Source organism: Parambassis ranga, chromosome 5, assembly GCF_900634625.1.
Source record: "Parambassis ranga chromosome 5, fParRan2.1, whole genome shotgun sequence".
In the NCBI taxonomy this organism is placed as follows: domain Eukaryota; kingdom Metazoa; phylum Chordata; class Actinopteri; family Ambassidae; genus Parambassis; species Parambassis ranga.
In genome coordinates, this window is record NC_041026.1 from 31,348,853 (window position 1) to 31,358,698 (window position 9,846).

The following is a 9,846-nucleotide window of genomic DNA, read 5'->3' on the forward strand; positions in this document are numbered from 1 at the left end:
GGTCTCTACCTGCATGTCCAGGAGCTTCCTCTTCAAAAGGGCAGGCTGCACGGTGTTAAACGCACTGGAAAAATCAAAGAACATGATTCTAACAGTGTTGCCTGCCTCCTCCAAGTAGGTGTGGGCTATGTGCAGCAGGTAGATGATGGCGTCCTCCACAAACTGCAGGGGGTCCAGCGATGGTTCCACAACAGCACGCAGGTGTTTCAGGACCAGCATCTCCAGAGACTTCATCACATGTGAAGTCAGAGCAACTGGTCTGTAGTCGCTGTGTGTGCTTGGATGTTTGGTCTTGGGCACAGGAACAAGGCATGTTGTCTTCCACAGGGCAGGGATGGTCATCAGGCTCAGACTCAGGGAGAAGATGTGCTGGAAGACCCCACACAGCTGTGTGGCGCAGTCCCTGAGTACTCTGGAGTCCATCCGCTTGTCCATCAAAACATCCCTGCAGGGTCTCCAGGGCTTCCGGTGTCCACCTCCGTACCGTTTTGGTGGTCACCGGCTGCCGCTCTACTGCTGGTATATACTGCTAGCAAACAGTTTATGACATAAATCACTAGTATGAACCAGACTAATGATAATAGAGGAGAGGTACTGTGTGAGGGTGAGAGGGGGATTTGAGGGGGCAGGGAACTGCTTAGTGGATCATGTGTGTGTACCCTGACAGCAAGTGACTGTATCTATACCTATCAGCCCTACACACTATGTTTAAGGCTAACTATATATACCCAGATTGGTAACTGGTTCCATAGTAGAGGTGCCTGATAGCTAAAAGCTCGTCCTCCCATTCTACTTTTATGAATCCTAGGAACTACAAGTAAACCTGCACTCTGAGAGAGTGTTCTATTAGGAACATATGGTACTATAAGGTCCTGCAGATATAATGGAGCTAGTCCATGTAGAGCCTTGTAGGTAAGGAGAAGGATCTTGAAGTGTATTCTTGACCCCACTAGGAGCCAGTAAAGCTAGAACAGCAGAGATATGACCCCATTTGCTGATTCCTGTCAGAACTCTAGCTGCAGGCTGTTGATGGAGTAATGTGAACATCCTCATAATAGTGAGTTGCAGTAGTCCAGTCTTGAAGTAACAAAAGCATGCACGAGTTTTACAGCATCACTCTGAGAGAGGATGCTCCTGATCTTAGCAATATTATGGAGGTCAAAGAAGGCGGTCTTAGAGACCTGTTTAATATGAGGAATAAACATGTTTTGATCAAACTTGGACCCAAGAGTCATGGGTCCAAGTTTGGATACAATATGTCAAAGCACTGCAGAAATATGAGCTCATTTCCTGTCATCAAATTTGATTGACCAAAGTGGGCGAACGCTTTAAAACCCAAAGTCAAAAAGTGATAACTTTTGTGAGGCTTAGTCTAAAGATGAAGTGTACCTGCTTTCGTGACAATCGGACAAACTATGCGACCACTGAAAATTTAGTTTCACTTTAAAAAAAAAAAAAAATGGCGGAAAATCTTACTAAAATGACATCATACGATGCATTGGAATCGACGGTACCAGTTGTTTAAAAATTGGTCTCACAGATTAGTTACAAAAGAGTTACAGAAAAGTTACAGACATTAATGCACCTCCAACTTTGACCAGTCAGGTAGCGCTAGAGCATGGGTGGTGCTGACATGAAACTTTGTGAAGAATAATCATGGTACTGATCTGAATCAGTGTACCAAATTTCACAACTTTTCCCACAGACTGTTCTATGGGCTATAGGCATCCCATGAAAATAACTGCTGCTAGACAATGCCTCTGGTTGAGGGAAGTGACAATATCATTTTGCCGGAGCTAGAGCTACAGACTGTTTGTCTTATTTTTAACACTTTATCTGTGAAAAAACATTCAAAGTCATTGCATGACTTTTCATTTTCATATGATTCTTTCTGATCACCTCTCCTACTTTGTTGGGATTAGCAGGGGCAGTCAATTTAAACACAACACAATAATGATCAGAAAGAGCAACATCAGGTTATGGGAAAAATTACAGAGCACCGACATGACTGAGACCCACTCTATAGTTTTCTTGGCGTGCCTGTGACAACAGTCTCTGTTTATCTCAGCAAGTATGTGTTTGAGTACTTCCTGGGAATGACCAGGGAAAATCCCTTTATGTGAATCTATGCAAATCAGCAACTAGTAACTTATCGGCTGTTTGCTCAGGAGCAGAAAGTTAACTCACCTAACAGGTGCAATGTAATGTTGCATTATTGCAAGGTTAGATACTGTTTCTCTTAGACTGTGACAGGGGTCGGTATTGTATTTTAGTGTCCTCGGAGAAATTCTCATCTCACTGATTTTGCTGATGTTTAGTAGACAGATCATGTTCTTGTAGACCGATGGAAGAGTTGAATACGTGTAGACAGCAAGCTGAAATTATACAGGCAACTGTGAAGACCAATCCAGGGTCAGCTGGAGAGCTGAGAACATTTGAGGTTTGGAGAATAAAAAGAAGACTAAGGGATAGCAGTTGTAGCCACTGTATTGGCATGCCAGCAGCAAACTAGAGGACAGCCAGAGACAGTTGTGGAGCACACCCTGCCATGGTAATTTGGTACTACACACAACACAAAGAGAAAAACACAGATCACAGGTCAGATCTGGATCTGCAATCTGTAGGGGGGTCTGTGGGGTCTACTCAAAAGTGGAATACTAGTTTTGTGCTTAAACATCATGTTATGTCACATACTGTCTGGGAAAACCAAAGCACACTGTCAACTGAGGTGAGGACAAATTTCCCATTTTTCACATATGAAAGTAAAAAATACTAATACTATAACTAAATATTTTTTGTAACTGTCTGCTTAAACCTGTCACAGTACTTGAGTATATGCAATATTAGACACATAGAATCTGTTGATTAATGGTTGTTCAATTTGTGATTGTTTTTTGAAAGAACAAAGAAAAAACTCAAAGGAGAAGAAATTGTCAGGAAAAACAAGAAAAACAAGAAATGGCAGCACACCACCTGACGATTGAGGGAGGTGAAGTTGGCCAATTTATATATATATATATATATATATATGCGGGACACCGACTGACATAGATGTGTAAGTAGTAGTAAAGAAGAAGTTAAGCGCATCACTCCAACTGAACCTCTGTATGCTGTCCCTAACTGTTGACCAACACTTGTCAATCTACCAGACGCCAGCTGGAAGAAGATTCAGAGCTCTGATGAACTAAGACGACACACGTAAACTAACAGTTTCCATTGCAATTCTGTTTTCAATTTTGTTTCTGTCGATTACAACAGAGGATTCTCCCTCACAAAAACATATGCCTTAACACTTTCCACGGTATTGTTTTCACACACTTTATAAGTTGTGACCTGTTTTTATGGGAACATTGCTACTGATGCACTGTGTGTTGTTTTGTTGGTACTCTCATTATCATACTCTATTTTTTGTAGTTTTTACATCGCTTATGTTAGGTTTAGCCCCTCTTTGTATCCATTGCTGTCCATGTATAACCCTGTTTCTGCTGATGTGACTGACAAATGTGTATGTGACAGATAAAGAGAAACTGCACTTTCATCGCACTCATAGAATGTCACAGACTGCAGCCAAAAGTTGAAGGTTTGATTGAGAACAGCATCTGAAGATGAGACTGAGTGCAAGGCAAAATTCCTCTTCTGTGATGTTTTTAAAGGATGTAACCGCCTCCTGCTCAGTGGGGAACCATATTGAACTTGTTCTTCAGCTTGATAAATAAGGAAAGTTGATAGTAAGCCCTCCAGGTGAACATCCAGGGAATGGACATTGAGCAGGTGGACTCTTACAAATACCTGGGTGTTCACCTCAACAACAAACTGGACTGGACTCACAACACAGACGCACTGTACAGGAAGGGCCAGAGCAGGCTCTACCTGCTGAGGAGACTGCGGTCTTTTGGAGTGAAAGGGGCACTCCTGAAGACCTTTTATGACTCTGTGGTGGCATCAGTCATCATGTATGGTGTGGTCTGCTGGAACAGCAGCATCACTGAGAGGGAGAGGAAGAAGCTGGACAGAGTCATCAGGAAGTCCAGCTCTGTCCTGGGCTGCTCTCTGGACTCAGTGCAGGAGGTGGGTGACAGGAGGGTCCTGGCAAAACTAACATCCATGCTGGACAATGAGTCCCACCCCCTGCAGGACACCCTGTCAGCCCTGCAGAGCAGCTTCAGTGGCAGACTGCTCCACCCTCGGTGTGTGAAGGAGAGATACAGAAGGTCTTTCCTTCCTGCTGCTGTCAGACTCTATAATAAACACTTCTGATAGGAGCAATACTTACACACCACAGTGTGCTTTTATTTTACTGTTATTTATTTAGTTGCACTATGTACAGTTTATATACCATTTCTACCTCCACTCACCTGTGCAATAACTGTTAAATATGTAAACTGTTTATAATGTATATATCTTTTATTGGTAGCCTATTTTATATTGTATATATCTTTTTCCTAACTTATCCCTTGCTGTCTGTATGCCGTTGCAAAAATGCAATTTCCCCATTGTGGGACTAATAAAGGTTTCTTAATCTTAATCTTAATCTTAATTGTTCATTGGGAAGTATAAGGAAATGTGTGGAATGTAACATCATTGTGATTTAGAATGTTATTTTGTCATGATAGTTTGTCTTTTGTATTTAACGGATGAATAATGCATCTGTATGGTCTGTACTGTATATAGTTCATTTATATATCTAGCCTTATTAAGTACAGATTTAGCAAATAAATTATTATATCACAGATCAACTTTAGAGCAATGCCCAACTTTAACCACAAGAGGGCAGTCCATACCTTCTGACTGTGATATTTTTATTCACCGATCAACCACAACATTATGACCACTGACAAGCGAACTAAATAATACTGATTGTTGTGGTGCTGATCCATGGCCTTGATCTTACAGCTGATATGATAATAATATTTTATATATATTTATATATATTTTGTATAACATTTATTCTCCATTGTTGAATTTTTGTGTTCACTTTGTAATTTAATTTCGACATTTTCCGTTATGCAGTGTTAAATAAATAAAATTAAGAAAAAAATCTAATAAAACTGGAGCTCTGTGAATAAGCTGCTTCAAATTTTACTTGAATTTTACTTAAATGAATTCATAGTGGTAAGTATACCAGCGATGTGTCTCGTAAGTCACGATTGCCAAAATACGTGTAGAGATGATACACCGTCCCTCTGCCAGACCCATAGGGCAGACCTTTCTCTCTCCTCAATCCTCTGTCGTCCAGATGAGTTTTTAGATGGCGCGCTGGGATTGATTTCCTGGTCAGAGGGAGGAGAGCCGAACTGCAGACTCGTGTACAGGTTGTGGACAGGACAGAGGCGGTCCTTATTGGTCGAGTCAATTGTCAATCGAAAGGTTAACGTACCCATTTTGGAAATATTATTGTTCTGTTCTTTACATAAAAACGGGAGACTTTTTGAGAAATGCGTGATATAAATCGCAAAAAAATCTGCTAATTCGATTAATGCAACAGCAAGAAATTGATATTTAAGGATTAACAAATATGTTTTTTGGAATGCAATGTAAAAAGACCGTTTTTTGAGGATGTTATGTATTGTTGGATTTCTGAGACGCTGCTAAGGTGAGTGGCATACAGCGTTTTGTATACAGCTGGTTGTCTGCATTGTTTGTCTGCTGTGATTAAACTAAAAGACTGTGGTCAAGCCCATCACCGCTCCTCGCATTTGCGTGGTCAAATCAGACGCTTGTTTGTTTTGAGTGCGCACTCCATCTAACATTTACGTTAGATATCCTTGCTTTATTATAGTAAAGCAAGGATTGCTTTCGGGTTTCAAATGAAGAGAACAGTAAATATTGGTGTGAATATGCAATTAAACAAACAAACAAAAACAACAAAAAATACAAAATAATAATAATAAATGAATCTATTAAAACTAAGTATAACAGCCAAATAAGTGCCCCACCAGGCTAATATTTTTTTGGAATCACCCATTCTTAGATTACTATGCTATGAAATACATCCACTGCCATATTTGTGTTCTGTACTCTACAATCCTGATATTATCCTGATATAACATCACTAGTAGGCCTACTACAACTATTAAGTATGTCTGCCGTGATTTCCAGTAATCTTCGCATCTAAGTCTCTTTGTTCAGGTTTGTGGTGGGATGAAAAACTAAAAAGTATTTTATGATCCTCATATTTTAGCAAACTACTTTCTAAGAAAGACGGACACCTACAAAAGTAGTGCTTTAACTGGAGTTCCTGGTTCTGCTCTCTACTAAAACACAATACAGATCATTCTTATAGTCTTCCCTGTTCATATGTGTTATGTGACAAAATATTAAGCAATGCACCAAGCTATATCAGACTCCTTGGGTACTGAATTACTGCCAAATTGATTACTCAAACCACTGTTTTCTCCACAACAACCTCAAAGGCTTTATAGGTGTGTGTGTGTTGGACACAGAGAAGAAAAGTAAAAAAAGAGGTATTTAGTCAAAAATGTTGCCATCAGTGTGGCTGGGACATTGAAATTCACTTCACCTGCACTGTGCATTTGGGGAGATGCTCAGTTACACAGAACATTGTGTCTGAGAGGGAAAACGAGGGGACACAGAGAGAGAGCAATAAATGAGAATACAGACATACATAAACTAATATCAACCAAATGCATGTAAGTGTTGCCTATGTATGTCATCGAAGGCTGCAGAATTGTGAATTACCCATGCGGGGGACTAATAAAGGATTATCTTATCTTATCTTATTTCACAAAAATGTTTTTGTATGCATCACTGAATAACAATGGCAGTAACATAAAGATGTGCAATTGAATTGTAACTTAAATGAGAATTGTTATAGTAAAGGTATTTTCTTGGTCTTAGCTCAGCTCAAAGTAAAAATGAATTGCTTCAGTTTGTTTTAATAGGATCTCTGCTTCTCTCTGAGCATCTCTTTTGTTTCTCCTTCTCCATCTTTGTATTACTTGCTTTTCTGCTTAGGGAGGGATTCACTCCATAATCCTTGTGTTCAATTGGCTCATGCCTCATGCTTGTGTCTTTGTCTGTGAAAAGGAGGAGCAATTCTGAGACATCACACCCTTCCACCCATTCACTGCCTCTTTCTCTCCTTGCCTTTATCTCCTCTGCATGCTCTGCGACTGACAGTCGATGGGTGGTCATGTGATGTTATAATACCCAGGGATTTTCTACCACGCATGCTCTTTACATTCCTTTCCTTCCATCATCATCACTGCTGAGAAGAGGTTGCTTATTTTTGTCCTGCAGAGTCCCTGGTTCTGCTGTTGTGGATCTTTTGTTTGCCAACGGTGATGTGACACCAAAGAGTGTGTGAGGGCTCAGTGGTTCCATCAGACACATTGGAATACATCTTCAGTGGTAACAGACAGCAAAGACATGGATGGTAAGCAACATGGTTGGTGTGTTTATTAGAGTTGCTGTTGAACTTATGTAACCATCTGTTGTTATTAGTGGCGCTCATGGTTTTTGTGAATGAACACTGACAGCATGCTAAAATAAACACAGAGTAGCTGCTAAATGCATAAGAGCAAATGTGAATGCATGCCAGGAATTAAAAAAATTAAAATTAAAATTATGGTTTTGAGCATTTGTTTGTATTTTTTGTATTATTGTATTTATCAGTTTTGCTACAGTCATTTTATTTCCTGCAATTCTGCTCAACTGGATGTAGACTGTAATCTTGTCATATGAAACATTATTATTATTATTATTATTATTAGTTTATCTGGACACACAGTATGTATAACAGTATGTGACCCACAGGTCAAAACATGCAAAAGTTTTTTTTAAAAAATATCATACTGAGAAGCTAAAGTCTCGCTTTTCTCTGCATCGGTTCTTTGTGGAATAGATTCCAAAAGTTGTTCAAAGTGCTCCAACTAGACTACATTTTACATTTAGATACTTTATGAATCCCTGAGGAGAATTCAAAATTTGTGCCATAAGTATACAATAAAAATGTTATTTTAGTGCTAAGGTCATAAATCCAAGCCATTTTTGAGTTTTTGAGTTGTACAGCCTGATTAATAGGGGTACAAAACAGCTCAAATGAAAACAAACAAAATATACCTCAAGTGACAAGTGTCAGAGGAAACAAACCTGGAATTAGAAATGGAACATTTGGAACATGCTACAAAACAAGGCAGTAAGAAAACAGACATGTAACTTGTGGGCGTGTCTGCATGCCATTTGGCAGGGCTCTGTTGAATGCCACATGTCAGCGTACACTAATCCTGGTCAATTCCTTTCCAATCCTCCTAGCAGAGCTGGTCAGAGGCAAAGCAGGATGAGAAGGCTTTGATTCAAGCCCTCAGTCCCATTCTGTGATCACTGTCTATCAAGATATATATTGTGAATTGGTCTTATGATCTGTGCACTGATGTTGACATATTGTGTAGTTTTAAGTTGAATTTGCTAAACTTGTGAATTTGAAGTGAACTATCCAATTGTTTGACAGCCAATAATCTGTGACCAGACGTGATCCTAACAGTATTTAACTTTGTGGAGGAGAGAAAAGAGGAAGCTGTAGGTGGTTTACAATGAACCACCTGTGCAGCTGCTCTGTGTTAGCTCTGGGATAGGTGTACTCTGCCTCTTACCCAGTGGCAGGTTTCCTACAACCCTGTGTAGGGCAAGTCATAGGGTGAATAGATGAATATGTTTACTTTCAAAGTAGCATATCAAATCAAATCCAGTTAAACTTTATTTATATAGCACCTTTCATACAGTATACTGTAACACAAAGTGCTTTAAAAAAATAAAATAAGACCCCCAGACACACACCCAAAAAACATACCATGCACACACACACCCGCACCCATACACACTTTTACTTAAATTAAAAACAAAATAAAAACAGGATAAAAGGATAAAAAGATACGGACCAAGAAAACGCCATCATAACTTGTAAGGTTTGCAATGTGAAGAAAAATGGATATGTGTGTGGAAATACACACCAATGAAATCCATAAAATCAAAACAGTCTAACAAACAATAAAACAATACAACTTAAAATGAGCTAAAAGTACTAACAGACCTGTGCATAAAATAAATAAATAAAAGCATTCATAAAATCTAATGAGTTAAAACCACATAATAAAATAATAAAAACATAAATAGGTTAGAGCTAAATAGGAATGTAACATAATTAAGTAAAAGCCAAGGTAAAAAGGTAGGTCTTAAGTTTACTTATAAAATGTCCACACTAGCTGCTGCCCTCAGGGCCTCAGGCAGGCTGTTCCACAGACGAAGGCCATGGAAAGAAAACAATGACTCGCCGTGCGTTTTTGTCTGTCCTTTTGGAATTGTTAAAAGGCCAGTGCCAGAGGTCCTGAGGGGTCTAGAGGGTTCATATGTTAAAAACACATCAGATAAAAAGAGCATGAAGAGATTTATAAACTAGTAAAATGATCTTAAAATCAATTCTGAAGCTGACAGGAAGCCGATGCAGAGACTTTAATATTGGTGTGATGTGTTCTCTCTTCCTGGTCTTAGTTAGCAGGCATGCAGCCAAGTTTTGCAGTAACTGTAGATGGCTTAGATTCTTTTTTGGGAGACCAGAAAGAAGAGCATTGCAATAATCTATTCTAGATGTAATAAAAGCAGTGTCTCTGCATTGGCTTAAAAAAGGAACAGTCTACAAGATATTTTACAGATCAAACTATCAAAACTAAGATCTGCATCGATGATACCTCCGAGGTTTTTCACTTGATGAAGAGGATTAAGCACTGCTGCTCTCAGTTTTGCCATTTTCTCTCTCTCAGCCTCAGATCCAATAATTAAAACTTCTGTTTTGTTCTGATTGAGCTGCAAAAAGTTTTCTGCCATCCCCCC

At 39.3% G+C, this 9,846-nt stretch overlaps 1 long non-coding RNA gene across 1 annotated transcript; it reads left to right on the top strand.

Annotated features, from left to right (window-relative positions):
* The first annotated feature begins 2,224 nt into the window (after window positions 1-2,224).
* LOC114436556 (uncharacterized) lies at window positions 2,225-3,065 on the top strand. The gene is made up of 2 exons (XR_003670692.1): window positions 2,225-2,728; window positions 2,902-3,065. It is a non-coding gene; the product is annotated as an uncharacterized LOC114436556 (long non-coding RNA).
* Window positions 3,066-9,846: the final 6,781 nt, after the last annotated feature.